Genomic DNA, 19001 nt, shown 5'->3' on the forward strand with positions numbered 1-19001 from the left:
AAATTATCTGTCATTATACAATACAATTGTGCCTGTATTTGATATACGTGTGTAAATAATCCCAGTACGATAGCATTTTCACCTTTGCTGGGGAGATGCCCAGTTTACAAGGGCTGCTTTCATTCCATTTCTATTTCATCTTCAGTTAAGAATCGAGAAGTGGGGAAAGTTGCTTGGTAAGAGTTTCCCAGCTGGACTTTGGGTTTCAGAAGTCTGAAAACCATTGAGTTGAGATGGTTACCTCTTTTATTTTTGAAGAATGGTTATAGTGGTTCATTTTTCAAACTATTTTGAAACCAGCTAGAGAGTACAGATGGACATAAATCCCTTGCAGTGAGTCTTAATAATATTAAAAGAATGCACATTTATTCGTTTTCTGCTGTGGAAACAACTTTTCCATCGCTTCACTTGGTCAGAGCAGCCTATCCAAGGGACAGGAGTTCAAGGTACAGTCAACGGGAGCCCAGATATAGCCCAGATATTACAATACTGTCAATTGTTCACCCAGTAAACGGGCGAACACTTTGGACTCGTTCCTTTGGACGAGTGCTCATCCAAAGGAAGGCTCTTTCGAAAGAGCGCCACGGAATTCGGTGGCATTTTCTTCCGAGTACTTGAGTTCAGGGTGGTGAAGTGTCATGCTGTTCCCCCGGATCATACCGCAAGTGGGAAAACTCCAGTGGTATAATACATTGCATACTGAAGACTGGTGGTTTTTGTTTTAAACTCTTCAGGTAAAAACCTTGCACAACAGTCAGACTCCTGTCTTTTTAGTTTATAACAGACTTTTTACATGGGGTGTAAATTTTGAACTGGTGCGTCTAAGACTTCTTCCTAAGACCTACTTCGGGATGCTACCACTTTTTTGTGGCTTAAGCTACTGCAGCCTCCTCCAACTGCTACCATAAGTACATTCATTGGGCTCAATTCCTAGCACTTCTCACCATGATCAGAGGCAGGGCATGCTAAGGTGATGGGAATTGGAGTCGAACACGTCCGAAGCTATTCTTGGACGCCAGAGATGTGAGCCCCGCCGCTTCCTTCCTTCTCTTATCCTCCAGTGGTCCTATGAAGCTAGCTGGCCACCGCTGCCCGGGGCTCTCCTGCGGTCCAGAGTTCGGGCGGGCCTCGCTCTCGCGGTTGGGTTTCTCAGGAGCGGAGCGGTTCCCTCGCTTGCTCTCTTTGAAGCCTTTTCCTCCTCTCGTGAGCACTAATTGGGTAAGCAACTGACAGAAGTTAATAACGGCGTAAGAAAAATGTCTCCGAGCCGGTGGCCAAACGAGGAGAGCCTTCTGGCGAATTGATTTGGGGCCCTCGGGGGCCTGGCTTATTTCACTGCAAGCATTAAAGCATTAATATTTTAGATGGGATCCGAGTCTATATTTTTTATGTCAGGCAATTGACGAACATTAAATTTTAATGAAATGATCTGCTGGCCAGATTTAGAAGGCTGGTCGGCCCAAAGGAACAGAACCATTAGCCGGGAAGAGGTGGAGGGGGGGAGCTTGAAAAAAGGGAATGTAGCCCTCTCACTAACAGGTAAATAATTAAAATGAAATGTTCCCTCCACTGGGTCGGGGCGATTATTTGGAGAAGATTCGTGGGCGAACTGGGCAGGCCGCCGAAGGACCAAGGCCAAGGGAATGAGCTACGTCCCGACGGGGTCCCAACGCAACGTAACTTCCCGAGGCGACTGGTGGCCGAACGAGCGGAGAGGCTAATGTCCACCTTTCGCTTCAGAGTTATTTTGGAGTGGTTTTATTGGTTTGTGGGAGATCCTGCGATAAAATCCACAAACAAGCAACCAGAAATTTGGAAAAAGAACAAGAAATGAGTGTCCAGCGATACCTTCGGATGAAAATCGCTGAGGAGGGAAATCAATTTAATTCTTCGTCTGAGAAATAGTTGGTGCTCAGGCGACACCTGTATAACACCGGCTCCGTTTTTTCTTCAGCATCCTTAGGAAGTTCGACTTGAAGCCCTTTCATTACCTGACTCAGAGGAATCCAGTGTTTAGAAGGAAGGATACGAATTTAGACAATGGGTTTAGAAACATCCCCTTCGTGGGCAAATTAGCGGTACGATTATATTGCTAAAGTATATGAATCTATCCACTGTATAGTTTGATATGTCGCAGAATTAGTAGACTTTTCAGTTAAAAATGCTGGAAGGATCCATCTGTTAATCAATCAGGTAATCCATCAACTGTTCATGGCATCGAATGTGATTATAAACGCGAGTGTAATACATCCGATTTGCCCTTTCTGCTGAAAGCCTCTGAGCACTTAATCCATAATCTTTTCTTAGGTGTAAAGGGAACTGTAATGTATTGTGTTTTTTTCATTGTTTTCTTTAGTGAAATATTCTCAAATATGCAGTGAGTTGAAATTGTCGAAAATATATGCAAACTTGAAAACAAGGTAGTCATCTTCTTCCCTAGAGGCCTCTGGCCTCCTAAGTTCTTAAGTTTACATATATTTTCCCCATATAACCCCATATTGCTTGTCGACATGGCCAAAAATTGGAATAATGGGAACTGTAGTGCAATTTATCTACAGAGGCCAATTTATCTACGGAGGACAAGGTTACTATAGAGATAAACACCCAATTTTAAATTTTCTAGTTGTAGTAACAGAAAGATGTTTTTGCTCCGAATCAAATAATCAGGGCAGAAAATGTAATGGTGGTGACTAACCATGAAGCCGAGTATGGGAGCAAAAGATTCGCAATTCATTCTTTTGTGATTGTGAAAATATTTGCGAATCCTTCAGAAAGAATTTAAAATTAACATTATTCCTCCCTCCCGACGTGCGCTTAATACATACATGTATCCAGTGCTTCTGTTGTAACAACGCTTCAATTCCCAGTTGGTCCCGGGACCCCAAATTTAGCCCTTCCCCGCTATAGAATAACAGGCCAGATGGCCTTTGCCTTGCCGCCGCCGCCGCTAAGTGATTGGGAGACGATCTTATTGGGAAGAGCATCTGTTCAGGCACCCTTCCCCCGCATCTTCACTTAGGATGCCGAGCCACACCGCCTCTCCTGTTGCCCGCAGCTCTCTTCGGGATGAGCTCAAATGTCCCAGGGAACCCAAGCTCCGAATAAATATTTGCAAGGCTGTTTTGTTCGATGTCAGATCCAATTTAAACCAAAGATCGCGCATAGTCTGCGTCGCCCAATCCACAGATTCCTCTGCCCCCGAAAGAAAGGGAGGGGGTTGCAGAAGGTGGAAAAAGGAGACAGAGAGAGAGAAATACCCATTAGGATCCTTTTCCACGTTGAATTTGTTTTTTTCCCCCAACTGTACTTTCCCTTTTTTTACTCGATAGCGAAAGTTTTCCACTTGTGGCAACTACATTTGTAATTGTCAACACAGTTTGAAGAAGTGGAGTTTTACCATATACCTCATGTATGCGCTCTTTGCTAATACGGGTTCGCTCCCACAGTAAAAGTGTAAATTGTTCCAGCTTCTAGATGCTTTTTAATCGGAGCCAAAAGTAGTGTATAGACAAAAGTTAAAATCTTAGAGTATCGTTAAAGATGCCAATACAGTATTTTTACTATGCTGAAAACTATCTTAACTTCTGAATTCTTCTAAGCTCTTACTCAAAACTGCCCTGCTGTTCGGACGTAGAAGCAGGTATGCACGTTATCTCCTACCAGTTTCCACATATTTGTTTGTTTGTTTATTTGAAATAAAGTTCCACTGGGAAGCTGAAGTTGGCGCCTTGGTCCCTATCGAATCTCCGCAGTTTGGGGGTTTATGTCTGGAAAGCTCTTTTATTTATAGGTAGCCTTTAGAGGAAGGCCTTGCCACGAGACACCTATAAAGGAGGCAAGCATGCCTGTTTGCTCCCGACAGAGGAGCCGTCTGCACCGGGGCGATGGCGGCTGTCCTAAGTCGGGGCATTCCCAGCAGGCTCAAAATCACTCCTTCCGCAGAGCTCCGCTCCTCCGGCTTTACCATTAGGCGGAGCGAGTGAGGCTGCTGGAAGACCAGCCAATCATGAGTTGTGCAATAACTACAATATATTAGGGGATTGTTGGGGACGGCGGATTTTCTTCAAGCGCACACGGCAGCTGTGGGTACATCCAAGGACCATCTAAAGGCCCCTCGGCCTTATCCTATATTGCCTTCAACTTTACCTTTGACCGTTGTACACTTCTGAAACTCCAATCCAATTTATGTACTTGGGCAACAGCAGACAACACTGGCCTAACAGCTGGACTCATCTGCTTTCTCCTCTTTGTCTGGCCCAGCGCTGTGCCATCACCATCGATTTGACAACAGAAGTTCAACCGGGTCAGCTTTTTGCAGGTTTTCCTGACCACGCCTGTTGAATTTTTACGAGGCGCTGCGCGGCGAAGCGCTTCTCTCTGCGGGGCGCCAGGAAAGAGGCTGGGACTCTGCCAGAACCCGGAGAGACTCACTCAGCCTTTTTCCCGGCTCTGCGAAAAAACTCTGCTGCATTCCGTGGTCTCCCGGGATTTCTTCTTCCCGGGGCGCGCCTTGTCTGCAGGTGATCGGATTTCCCCCGCCGCCCCTCCCCTACCTACCTAAAGTTCTTCTGAGTTCTTTAGGGAATCTGCCGGCGCCACCTCCATCATCCAAAGTCCTTGTGGTTTGTTTGGGAGAGCGGGCGCTTTCTGGAGAGAAAGGAAGGCGCTGATGACTGCTTCAAGAAAGAGAGCCCTTTAATGGCCCTCCCATGGGCTACTGCGGGGAGGTCAGGGGGATGGGCATTAGGCAAAGAAATACTGTTGCTTTTCCACAAAAGAGTCACACCGGGTTATATTTGGCATGGCAGGTTGGCTGTCTCACTCAACCTCTTTAAGTGTGGCATACGAATTATTTTATTTAATAGTTCAATAGTTTAATAGTTATTGGGGGGGGATAACTACTTGAAGTTTCATTGAATTAGGAATTCAACTCCTTTAAGAATGATTAAGTCTAGACTAGTACATGTTTTTTTTCAAACTTGAGAACCTTAAGATGTGAAGACTTCAATTCCCAAAACTGGCTAGTGAACGGGCAAAGCAAATTCTGCAAATCGGAGTCCATACATCTTAAATTTACCAACTTTGAAAACACTGGTCTAGTACAAGTCTTCTAAAGAGAAATAATAACATTTCCAACCTTACCCATTACCACATTGAATATTTCAGGTGACCTGATAACAGAATAACAGAGTTGGAAGGGACCTTGGAGGTCTTCTAGTCCAAACCCCTGCTCAGGCAGGAAACCCGATATCATTTCAGACAAATGGTTATCCAATCTCTTCTTAAAAACTTCAAGTGTTGGAGCACCCACAACTTCTGGAGGCAAGTTATTCCACTATTTAATTGTTCTAACTGCCAGGAAATTCCTCCTTAGTTCTAGGTTGGTTCTCCTCTTGATTAATTTCCATTCATTGTTTCTTATCTTGCCTACAGGTGCTTTGCAGAATGTTTGACCACCTCTTTTTGTGGCAGCTTCTTAGATATTGGAATACTACTATCATGTCACCCCTAGTCCTTCTTTTCATTAAACTACTAGACATACTGAATTCCTGCAACCGTTCTTCATTTATTTTAGCCTCCAGTCCCCTAATCATCTTTGTCGCTCTTCTCTGCAATCTTTCTAGACTCCCAACATTTTTTTTTTATCATGGTGACCAAAATTGGATGCAATATTCCAAGTGTGGTCGTAACAATGTATTATAAAATAGTACTAACATTTCACATGATGCTATCCCTCTGTTAATGCAGTCTAGGACTGCACTGGCTTTTTTTGGCAGCTGCAGCATACTGCTGGCTCATATTTAAGAGATTGTCCACTAGATTGTCCCTTTTGCAGTTACTGTTATTGAACCAGGTACCATGTATTCTGTACTTGTGCATTTGGTTTTTCTTGCCTAAATGTAGAACCTTACTTTTCTTACCCTTGAAGTTTATTTTGTTAGACAGAACCCAGTGTTCAAATCTTTCTGTATTCTGAGTCTATCTTCAGGAGTGTTGGTTATTCCTGCCAGCTTGATGTCATCAGTAAATTTGACAAGTTCCCCTTCTATCGCCTCATCTAAGTCATTGTTGAAGATATTGAAGAATACTGGGCCAAAGAGAGAGCCTTGGGTACCCACTGCATACTTCCCTCAATGTATATGTAGGTCCATTAGAGACTACATGTAGGGTACAATTGGTCAGCCAGTTATGAATCCATCTGGTGGCGATGCTCTCTGATTTCTATCTTCTCAAGTAGTAGGTTGTGGTCTACTTTATCAAATGCCTTACTGAAGTCCAAATTAGCAAGCTTCTCCCTCTGACTCAGTCCCAGCTTCCAATATGCTAATAAGATTAAGTTCCTGTGCAGTGCTTTCTAAGATTTACAACAATAGTTATCCATGGGGAGAGTCTTTTTGTAGGTGCATCTTTTACCCTCATCTTAAAAATAGGTAAAAGAATCCCGGCAGATTTTGCTCAGCTAGATATTGCTGACTGTAGGGGGCAGTGCTCATCTCTATATCAAGGGTAGTTGAGCCAGCCAGCACTGTCTGAAGATGATTCTGTGGTCATGTGGCTGGCACGGAGTGCTGTTACCTTTACTGCTGAAATAGTACATATTTATCAACTAGCATTTACATTATTTCAAATTGCTAGGTTGGCAGGAGGTGGAGCGAGAACAGAAAATAATTCTGTCCTGTGGCACTTAGGTCCTGAACCAGGACTGTCAGTTTTCCAGCCAACAAACCCAGCAGGCAATGGGCCACTACACTGCCCCGAGCCACAGTCTGCATAGGAAGATGCTGACTTTTCAATTCTGCTTTATCTAGGTTTCCTGGGAAAATAAATGGGAAAATATCATTGAGGGGCAAATCCACTTAAGGTTAGTGCTAGGGCTGCATGAATTCAGACAACAAAATGGATACCTCCGAAGGATTTATAGTGCATTGGTATGCTTAGGAGGGTGCTGGCTTTTCAAAACTGCAATATTTATGTCCCCTGGTAAAATGCATGAGAAAATCCCATTGCAGGGAAAATCCACTTGGGGTTTTAGTTAGGTCTCCATGAATTCAGAGAACAAAATGGACATGGCCAATGGATTCATAGCACATCAATATACATTGCTCAAAAAATAAAGGGAACACAAGCAGAAGACATCCGAGATCTGAATGAATGAAATAGCCTTATTAAATACTTTGTTCGTTACATACAATAGTTTTGTGTTCCCTTTAGTTGTTTGAGCAGTGTATAAGCAGTGTATTTTTTTGAGCAGTATATTTAGGACGGTGCTGATTTTTTGAGCCTTTCTTATCTACATTTCCTGGGAATATATATAGGAAAACCTCATTGGGTGGGCAAATCCACTTATGGTTAGGGTTGGGTCTCCATAAATTCAGAAAGCAAAATGAACATCACCAATAAATCCATAGCATATAGATGTGCTTAGGAGCCCTGGTGGCACAGTGGTCAGAATAGAGCATTGCAGGCAAATTCTGCCCACAGCCTGGAGTTGAAGGGGTCAGCATTCAATCCTTCTAAGTTCAGTACAATGAGGACCCAGATAGTTGGTAGCAATATGCTGACATTGTAAAACACGGAGACTGCTGTATAGCAATATGGGGCAGTATTTATTGGTTCGGTTTATATGCCGCCCTTCTCCGGAGACTCAGGGCGGCTTACAATGCGTTAAGTACCGGTATATAAGTGTTATTGCTATTACTATACCTATTACTTAAAAGTGCACAGACTTTTTGAGACTATCTTATCTATGTTTCCTCATAAAATACACAGGAAATGATTGTGGGCAAAGGAAAGGTACAAGGCAAAAGGCAGTCCTCCAGGCTAGGCAAAGCAAAAGGCAAAAAGCAGCCTTCAAGACAAGGCACGGCAAAAGACACATGTCAAAGCCGGGGGAGTGTAAGTCAAAACAAACAATTGTTCCTGGCAAACACTAACTCCTCACAGCTTCTCCTTAAGTCAATGTGTTCCTTGTGAGGAGGGTGACCTTCTCACAAGTAGCCTTGCAGCCTTCTCTCAACTTACCTACATTCTGCTCTCCCTGCCCTTGGATCGAGTGGGGAAGGCAGCTGTTCCCCATCAGAGGGGATCTGCTGCCTGTCAGCACCACTGCCTATCAGCAGCCGATCCTCCCCTGTGTCTGTGAGGGTAGGCAGTTCTCTGTAGGGTAGACCATCTCCCACAATGCCTGAGGGGCCTGGGTCAGCATCTCCTCAGCCCCTGGCCATTCCAAACATGCCATCCTTGTAGGATGATTCCGGTTCCGACTCCTCCTCCTCCAAACCTGGCTCCAATGTGGCCATGACACTTCGGTATGGTTAAAAGGGCACAGATTTTGGTGCCTGACATATCTAAATTTCCTGGTAAAATCCATAGGAAAATCCTATTTGGGTAGCAAATCCATATAGGGTTAAAGTTAGATCTCCTTGAATTCAGACACCAAATAAACATTACCAATAGTTTCATGGCTCATTGGTATCTTTTGCAGGGGCCTGACCTTTTTTTTTTTTTTTTTAATTTAATTTATATGCCACCCTTCTCCGGAGACTCAGGGTGGCTTACAATGCGTTAAGCAATAGCCTTCATACTTTTGTATATTTATACAAAGTCAGCTTATTGCCCCTACAAATTGGGTCCTCATTTAACCTACCTTAGAAAGGATGGAGGGCTGAGTCAACCTTGAGCCTGGTAAGATTCGAACCTGCAGTAATTGCAGGCAGCTGTGTTAATAACAGGGTGCTTTAGACCACTGTACTACCAAGGCTCTACCAAGACCTTTGGCAGCATGCTTTATATATGTCTCTTGGGAAAATGCATGGGAAAAAAACATTGAGGGGTAAATCCACTTCAGGTTAGGGTTAGGTCTGTTTGCCAAACAGAAACAAGAGTGGGGTTGGTAAATTCCCAGGGAGGAGTAAGGGTTTCCTGGCAAAATACATGGGAAAATAGAATTCACAGGAAATACACTAAGAGTTAGGATTAGGTCTCCATGTATTCCGAGAGTAAAATGGACATCACCAATGGATTGGAAGCACAGGGATATGGTTATGAGTATGCACACATTTCCTGGCAAAATATATGTCCATTTTGCTCCCCGAATTCATAGAGACCTAACCCTAACCCTAAGTGGATTTTCCACGAATCGGATTTTCCCATGTATTTTGCCAGGAAATGTAGACAAGGCAGGCTTGAAAAGTATGCACCCTCCTTACCAAGCCCATGGGCTCCGAATTAATTGGTAATGTCCATTTTGGTCACCGAATTCATGGAAACCTAACCCTAACCCAAAGTGATTTTCCACAAATGGGACTTTCCCATTCACACGTGCCTTATCTCCATTTCCTGGCAAAATACATGGGAAAATCCCATTGGCGGAAAATCCAGTTACGGTTAGGGTTAGGTCTGCATGAATTCAGAGAGCAAAAGGGACATCGCGAGGGGTGAAATTCAGCAGGCTCTGACAGGTTCTGGAGAACCGATAGTGGAAATTTTGAGCAGTTCGGAGAATGGAATGGGTGGGAATGGAGGTTTTGCCAATATCCTTCCCCTGGAGTGGGGTGGGAATGGAGGTTTTGCAGTATCCTTCCACTGCCACACCCACCAAGCCACACCCACAGAACCGGTAGTAAAAAAAATTGGATTTCACCACTGGACATCGCCAATGAATTCAGAGCCCATGGGTATGGTTAGTAGGGTGCCTCCTGCTCAGGTCTGCCTCATCTATGTTTTTTGTTAAAATACATGGGAAAATCCACTTTGAGATAGGGTTAGGTCTTCATGAATTCAGAGAGCAAAATGGAAATGTAGGGAGGCCCGAAAAGTAGGCATCCTCCTAACCAAACCCATGGGCTCCGAATTTTTTGGTGATGTCCATTTTGCTCTCTGAATTCATGGAGACCTAACCTTAACTGTAACTGGATTTTCCATGAATGGGATTTTCCAATGTATTTTGCCAGGAAATGGAGATAAAACAGGCGCGAATGGGAAAATCCCATTAGCAGAAAATCCATTTAGGGTTAGGCCTCCATGAATTTGGAGAGCAAAATGGACATCGCCAATGAATTTGAAGCCCATGGGTATGGTTAGGAGGGTGCCTAGTTTTCAGGCCTGCCTTATCTACATTTCCTGGAAAAATACATGGGAAAATCCCATTCACGGAAAATCAGTTTTGTTCTCTGAATTCATGGAGACCTAACCCTAACCCTAAGTAGATGTTTTGCAAATGGGATTTTCCCATGTATTTAGCCAAGAAATATAGATAAGGCAGGCCCGAAAAGCACACACTGTCCTAACCATACCCAAGGGCTCCAAATTCATTGGTGATGTACAGTTTGTTTTCCGAATTCATGGAGACCTAACCCTAACTCTAAGTGGGTTTTCCACGAGTGGGATTTTCCCATGCATTTTGCCAGGAAGCGTAGATAAGGCAGGCCCGAAAAGTAGCTACCCTCCTAACCAAACACCTGGGCTCCGAATTCATTGGAGAAGTCCATTTTTCTTTCTGAATTCAAGGAGGCCTAACCCTAACCCTAAGTGTGTTTTCCCGCCAATGTATTTTACCATGTATTTTACCAGGAAATGTAGATAAGCCTGACTCAAAAAGTCGGTGCCCTCCTAAACATACCTATGCTCTCCAAATTTGTTGCCGACATCCATTTTTCTGTCCTAATTCCAGGAATTCTCCATGAATTCAGAGAGTAAAATGGACATCGCCAGTGAATTCGGAGCCCATGGGTATGGTTAGGAGGATGTCTACTTTTTAGGTCTGCATTATCTACATTTCGTGGCAAAATACATGGGAAAATCCCATTCGCAGAAAATTCACTTAGGGTTAGGTCTCCATGAATTCAAAGAGCAAAATGGACTTTGCCAATGAATTCAGAGCCCGTGGGTTTGGTTAGGAGAATGTCTACTTTTCGTGTCTGCCCTATCTCTGTTTCGTGGCAAAATACGCAGAAAAATCCCATTTGCAGAAAATCCATTTTGCTCTCTGAATTCATCGAGACCTAACCCTAACCCTAAGTAGATTTTCCCGTCAATGGAATTTTCCCATTTTCCCATACCAGGAAATGTAGATAAGCCCGAATCGAAAAGTCGGTGCCATCATAAATGTACCCATGCGTTCCAAATTCGTTGCTGATTTTCAGCCAATTACTATTTTTCAGGAAAACCTACCATACAGGGTTATTAGGGAGAGAATAGAGAACAGAATACTATGCCTTGAGTTCTTGGAGAAAAAGTGTTATATAAAACAAATCAATCTAACAGTTTTTAATTTCATCACATAGTTAGGAATTATTTATAGCAGCTTATGTAATAAGATAGTTGGGGATTATTTATAACAGTAATGTACTTAGTGCAAATATTTATTCAGAAGTACTAATAATATCCCTGGATGAGCACACCAGCATGGAAAAAAAATCTCTATTTGTAATTATATTTATAATTATATTTTCTTGAGGATGAATCAAGGAAAATTCTCTCTTTGTCTCTAGATTGGCTTGAGATGGTTGATGTTTCTAATCTTAACACCTACAACTTTCCCCAGTAGAATTGGAAAAACAAAACCAGAAGAGATGATAGGAGTTAATTGCCCATTGGCACTTTGCCTGGTTAGAAGCCAGGACAATGATTTCATTGGACAGATTGGCTCTGTCTCCCTATTGTGTGATTGGAACATGTTTAATGAAAGTGAATTTGGGTTTCAGAATAAAACTCAATTGTTCATTAACTCATCATGGATGTTCCCTTGGAAGCCTTTAGTGGGCATTGTGTTTACAGAAGGGCTGCTCAAATGATCAAAACAACCTGCATCATTTATAGAAACAAACAATGGGCCATTAGGAAAAGCAATTGACATCTACTGTTATGGGCAGGTAGGTCATCTTATCATTAGATTACAAACCACCCATCAGTAATCTATTTCTATTAAATATGGAATAAGACGATCTACAGGCAATCTTGCATAATTGGGGACTTGACTATTAGGGTGCCAGAGGGCAATAGCCAATCTGAGTGGGACAAGTATTTGAAACTCAAGCAATGATCTGCCTTACTGCTTCTAATAAATGACTATGCTTGGCAGAGCCTCACATCAGCATAGTACCTTCTTTGAAAGTGTGTCTATTGGAAAGAGCTAGCAATCCATTGCTGGCCTCTTTATTTATTAGTTCCTATCAGCTCTTGTGGAAGTCAATCATCAGCTAAGGTCCTAGCTCCCTTTTTTTCTCATCCCCCACCTCAAACTCCTAAGGGGCTGTTTAGAGTCCCTCCTTCAATCTGGATTAATAAAGACACTGGAGAGAAATCCATCAGTTTGATTAAGGCTACCCTGAAAGGGCTCTCCATGAATTTTCCACTGCAGATGAAGAATGTTGCAAAGTAGGGACAATTTATTTTGCCGAAATGCTAAAGATGTCGTGGACAAACCAGTCTCCTTGAATTACTTACACTACACACAAACAAAACATTCCTGCATAATGACATTTGTGTCTACAAATGTGTGATTGCAGTGGCTTTATGACAGTTGTTTTGCGAAGGCTGCACAAATCCTCCCCCTTTCCCCCCACAGTGTTGTTCTTTCACACCATAATGACTTAAGCAAGGCGCATTCTAAAGTGTAAGCATTGATTTAAGCCTCTGCTTTCCTAAGATTAGGTACTGGATGTTTTATTTACATATATACAAGTCAAACATTCACAATATTAAAATTCCTTTTGTTCGTATTCAATTAAATTGTAATTATAATTGTGAATAATTCTAATTTTCATCCTGTCCTCCTGGTATCTAAATATCAGTCAAGTTCCACAGGGTTCTTGACTCCTGAAGAGGCTTTGTGTGTGTGCATGAATTTTCAAGTCAGTGTTGACCCCTGATGACTTTGTGAAAAAATCCCTGCAGTTTTCTTAGCAGTGTTTCAGAATTGGTTTGCCGTTGCTTCCTTCCTGGGGCTGAGAGAAAGTGATTGGCACACACACACACCCAACTTTTGAAGGTTAACATGTAACACTCAATAACTTTTCTGTTAGGTATAGCAAACCGTTCTGTGAATTAATTGCAGTCTGGATATTCCTTTCATCAACAAAACTCATGTTTACCAAAATACTTAATGTCTGAACATGTATACTGTTTTCCTAAACTGTGTTGCTTAAGGATGATGGTATTGAAGTTCAGTGTATTTGGAGGATAAAATGTGGGGTAGACTGCCTAAATCCCTAAACTGAAATCCACAAGCATATAGATCTGTAGTGGGAGAGGTCCCTTCTCTGTGTGCTGCTGACTATGTCAACAACAACTAACACAACTTTTACTTGTATGTGAGTGTGAAGAGAATGTATGTTTCATTTTTCATCCAGTAAATTCCCAAGATTGCTTATTTTCTTCCTTGTCTTCATTTCTGTTTAACATTTCAGTGTTGTTTTCCTATGCCTCTTTTCAAACTGGAAGCTTTTGGGGTCACATCCCTATCAAACCTGCCACCTGTAAGCAGTGGTGGGCTTTGAATTTTTTAACAACTGGTTCTCTGCTCTAATGACAGACTGGGTGGGTGGGGCTGAGTGGTCATGTGACTGGGTGGGTGTGGCCATCTCAACATCACTCACCCGGCCTTGCCCCTCTCAGCCGCTCCTTGCCACTGGAAAGTGCCCCATTGGGGACAGACAGCTAGACCTGGCTGGTTTCCTAATCGCAGCCAAGCAGATATGCAGCTGGTCTAGCTTCACGCCTCTATTCGCACATTAGGCTAAGCTCAAAAAAAGTTGGGAAACCAGCCATTTTGGCTTAGAGGGCTGCACCACCCTGCGATTCAGCCCTTTGGGGATTGCGCATTAGCAGGTCCGCATGCCGGATGCCCTCCATCACCCCCTTTAGCGCAAACAAATAAAAACTGATTTTGTGCTCTGGGGCACCGCCAAGCTCTCTTGGACTCAGTTCCCCCGGATGTTGCAATGCAGGCAGAATGCCAACACGGAGCAGAGGAAGCAGACTTCAGCTGCTTCCAACCATGGAAGAGGACACCAGCCGTTCCACTCTCTTCTCCGCCCTGCTTCTTTAAACCAGGGATGGAGAGAGAGAGAGAGAGAGAGACCCTCCTGGGCCACCCCTCTTCCGTCACCAACTCACCTCCCTGGCCCGTGCATTTTTGCATAAGGCTTCCCTGCCACTCCCTGCTCTGGCTGCTTCCCCTTGGCTAAGGCCCAGCAAGGGGAGAAGTTGCTCTGCCATGAACAGGTGGAGGGGGGGGGTGAGGGGATGCCAAGCATGCTCCTGCACCAAAAAAACCTTCCCTTATCCTCCTCCTGTGTAAAGGTCTGTGCCTTTTTACTCCGTCCAGTGTGAACCCGGTTGCTAAATTCCCCCAACCCCCCGCTATCAAAGAGGATCCTGGGCGCTGCACTCAATAGAGAAATGAGAAAGGGAGCTGCTGGAACTAGGAAAGACAAGCAGCAGGAAAGGAGGAAAAACGGCTTCCTTCCCTTGTGCTGGCTGCTCTGTCCTGTCCTCCTCTTGCTATCAAAGAGGATAGCAAGGGGCACTGCACTCAGTAGGAAAATGAGAAAGGGAGCTGCCGGCCCAAGGGAAAGACAAGAAGCAAGGAAAGAAGAAAAGTGGCTTCCTTCCCTCATGGTGGCTCCTCTGTTGCCCTTTTCTCCATTTCAGTGTCCCATCTACCACCGCCCAGGCCCTCACTTCCCCCAAGCATTTCTTTGCCTACCTGATTTCCCCTCCATTGCATTTTCCATTGCATTTCTTGCCATCTTGTGCAGGGAAACAAGTTTGTGGAACTAAAAAAAAATCTTAAATCAATCAATTCCAACTTCGCAAAATCTTTTTTTTTTTTTTTGCAAGAAGTTGGAATTGATTGATTGAAGCTTTTTCTTAATCCCACAAACTTTGTTTCCCTGCACACGATAGCAAGAAATGCGATGGAGCTGGAAATCAGGTAAGCAAAGAAATGCTTGGGAAAAGCGAGAGCCTGGGCAGTGGTGGGTGGGGCAAGCTCTTCTGCCCACCTCATCTCTGATGGATGACACCAAAAGACAGAGCAAGAGCTTCCTGGCAGAAGCCAGTTGGCCCAGTAGTCAGCCAGGAATACCCTTTCTGCCGCCCCACTTGCCACACTCCCAAATTGCATTGAAAAAGGGGGCAGGTGGCTAAGTGAGGGGCAGGAAGCCCTGCCATTTCTGGTGGGGGGGGAGAAGAGACAGCAAGAGGAGCTCCATCTTACTACATGCACCCCAATGAAAGGCAGCGGCAGCCTGGCCGCTTTCCCTCCCCACCCTCTCCGGCACTGGAAGCCATGGGGAAGGAAGGTAAGTCAGCTGGGCTGCAGGGGCCGTGTGGTAGGCCACATAGAAGGCAGGCAAGCAGGCTGGGCTGGGTAGGCCATGGGGAAGGCAGGTAAGCAGGCTCAGCTGCTGGGTGAGGAGCAAAGGAAGGCTCACCAGGCAGAGATCAGTTGAGCTACATGGTTGAGGCAAGCAAGGGAACCAAAGAGCAGCAGCAGCAGCTATGCCTCGGGTGTGATTCTAGGCACTGGCCAAGGCAGGCGAGGCGAGATAAGAAGTGACTGGGCAGGGCAGGCTGGGTGGGCGGGGCCAGCCAGTGGCGGCATTTGCGGGTTCGCCAAACTACGCAGAATCTTAACTACCAGTACGCCCGAACCGGTGCAAACCGGCAGCAGCCCACCTCTGCCTGTAAGCCGTTTTTCTATACATGCATTGTGCTAAATGAGTGACAAATGAATGGCTTACCAGAACCATTCAGGCTAAGCCCCTAAAGAAAATATTTAAAACCTGAAAATTAAGAGTGTTGAACACGCTTAGAGAGAAATTATTGCAGCATCAATAATTTCCCAAGAAAAATGGTCTGCAATAGTCATCTGCCTAAGCTCAAAACACAGGAGCAATAGAGCAGGTCTCACAAAGATCCTAATATTGGCAGCAGGTGATTTTTTTTAGATAGCCATATGTCTCTGATTGTATAGAAACACACAGGAAGCTAGTAGAAATCATTAAATCCTGCTACTATTCATCACTGGTTATAGTTAATAATTTTGCTGCCAAGTTTGTATCAACCAATATTTCTCAATTGTCTTCAAATATATTGACGTTATCTAATTGGGATGATATCAAAGCATAGAGAACTGACAGCAGAGCTGGCAACTAGTGTACAGTGTTGCTTCATACATTTATTTTCATCAATGGAAGTTCCTTCTCCCTTAATTCCTATTTATAGGGAAGTAATCCTTGTAGGTTTGAGCACAGTGTATAGGGATTTTTGCTAATACCAACAGTAAATTGTTGCTAATCTGAAAAAGCAATTTGAAGAAAACTGTGATTTGCCAAAGCCAAAAGTATGGATTTCGTTTGGAAGATTGAATACGTACAATTTGTTTCACCCATTCATACAAGTATGCATATATTGACAAAAGAAGAAAAGGGTTACAAAGAGATTCTAAAGAACAAAGTTTAACTTGGAAAGGTATAGAAAGAAATGCTTCTTTAGCAACAGAAAGGCAAAACAGCCAGGGTTTAGTGACTGACAGATAAAGAAGAGAACAATGTGTTGCTCACATGAATGGTGGTGGTATTGTAGCTTTATTGATGTGGATAATCTAGGCCAGTCTTTCATCCTTAACAAGCTGGGTTTAAGTCAAATTCTGCAAAAACATTTTTTAGAACGTATGAAGGAGGAGATTATTGAAGCTGTGTGAGTTTGAAGTGATTTATTGTTGATGTAGAACATGACATAGTCTTTTCAATGAGACCAGCAAGAAATGATCTTACAAGATTTGGGACTATCTTATGAGTAGAGGATGATTAAAATCAAACTACAGTTCCACTGGGGGACACTAGCCAAGCTTATACCAAATTGTGAACTGGAATGCAACTTTCGGAAATCATGGTTTTGAGCATTTTGTAAGCAAGAAATTTATATGCCAGTTCTGAATCAAATAAAAGATAACTTGTCCATCACTTAATTTAGTCAAGTAGAAATTATGCTCTGAAATATTCATACCTGCTGATATATTCATATCTGCTGCCAAATTTTGCTTTGGTTTGTTGGTTAATTTTCATTCACAAAACAAACCAAAGATTTGGTGATTTCAGGTTTTTTTATCAGTACATGAAGTCCATAGAATTTGACAATGGACATTTCCATTTCTATTTGACAATAGAAATGACATTGGGTGGCATTGCTTACTCCATATAGTCCGCTCATATTTTCAAATAATTTTTTTATCCTTTTTCCTTATTAGAGAAAAACTGTAAGGAAAGACAAAATAGAATAACTTGTAGTGCTGGAGAATTTTTCCTTTTAGAAATTTAAATTGTTTCTGATGTTGAATTTTAACAATATACTGTCAAGCTTCAGAGTTGCCTTAGTGAAATGACTGGAGAGAATGTGTCAAATTAATAGCTGTTTTACACAGGTGTTAAAAATAAATTTTGAACTTTATTGCCTGGAGTTTTCTTCCAATTCTAGAGCTCTGTATTCCTATAAATTTCAATTTGATATGTTAATTAGGTTGATCAATCTGCTTGAATGAGAAAATCCAGATGAAGGTGGATTCAGAACAACAATATTGTTTTAACAAGCACTAATGACACAGTTGCTTAAAATGACAGAAATTATAAGAGCTAGTACTTTAGAAAGTAATATTTTCTTTTCAAAAATAAACAGTCTAAAAGAGAAACATTTTTCCAGTATATCCTCTTGGAGCCTAGACAGAGCTTTCTGCACATTAAAAGCAATTAACACCATTTGGGGAATTTTTAATTGCTCTATAAAGCATGCTGTAAATAATTATTCCCAGCTCTGTGGATCCTCTGAATACTGTTCTTGACAGTTGTAATTTATGGAGCCTGAAGCATGGCTCCTTTTATTCAGCATATATCCTTATTATAATAATGACTTAGCACTCTGGAGCTCTTAATGAGTATAAAGAGCCTTGTGCTCAAGGGATGGGAATAAATGCATGATTTTAAGAACCTGACCAAACACCATTTCTCCCTAGTTATAGTTACAAATTGTTAATTGGTTCTCTACATTACTAAATGATCAAAACTTTATGGGGATGGAATCTAAGAAAACATTATCTTGCAATCCACACAGAAAATGATGTCATTACAAATACTTGTTAGATAAATAAGAATGGAGGTGACTTTGGGTACTATTACCCTGTGGCTAAACGACTGAATGGGAAATACAAGCAGAGGGCTGGGCCTTCTTCTATACCGGTATATAATGGCCGAACCAAAAGTGAAGTAGGGGAAAGAGTCATCATCTTCTCTTGGGAATGCCGGGAAGAAGTATCAGGCATTTACTTCAGTATTCCCTAGCTACTTCATTTCAGAACAGATGCTTAATTAATGTTTGAGCATATATAAAATACTACTGTACATTATTGTTGACATATATATATATACTGTGGATATGTATCTAAAGGGTAGGCTGCAATATATCTTTGCCTCTTCAATAGAATTAAGATCATGTATTCAATGTTCATGTACCTTGATTCTATATGCATAGAATGATGCTTAAAGATTAAGGAAGCAAGCCATCCTGAGCTGAAACCAATAGCACATAATGACTGGTCTTTGGCTTATTTTCCCTTCCTTCTTTGGAGAGATTCAAAATACAACTTGATAAAGGGTCAACAAACTAAAATCTGATTGCTAGATTTTAATCTACAAGCCGAGTTTTAATCAAGCAAAGTCATCTTGGTATGGTCTAATCAAAACTTCAGCTATTTATATAAAAGAACACAGATACTATATACTACTGTGGAGTCTTAAAGCAAAACCGCATACCAACATTCATGAGATACGATCAGTGATGGGTTGCTACCGGTTTGCCGCTGATTGGGCGAAGTGGTAGCGGCGGCAGTGGGAGGCTCCGCCCACCCGTCCAGACATCTCTGTGCATGCGCAGAAGCGTTGTACGCATGTGCGAGCGCACCCATGAGCGAACTGGTAGTGGTGGGGTTTGAAACCCACTAC

The sequence above is a fragment of the Pituophis catenifer genome, unplaced genomic scaffold (genome assembly GCF_029215685.1).
Source record: "Pituophis catenifer annectens isolate HBS135680 unplaced genomic scaffold, rPitCat1.0.hap2 SCAF_6, whole genome shotgun sequence".
Lineage (NCBI taxonomy): Eukaryota > Metazoa > Chordata > Lepidosauria > Squamata > Colubridae > Pituophis > Pituophis catenifer.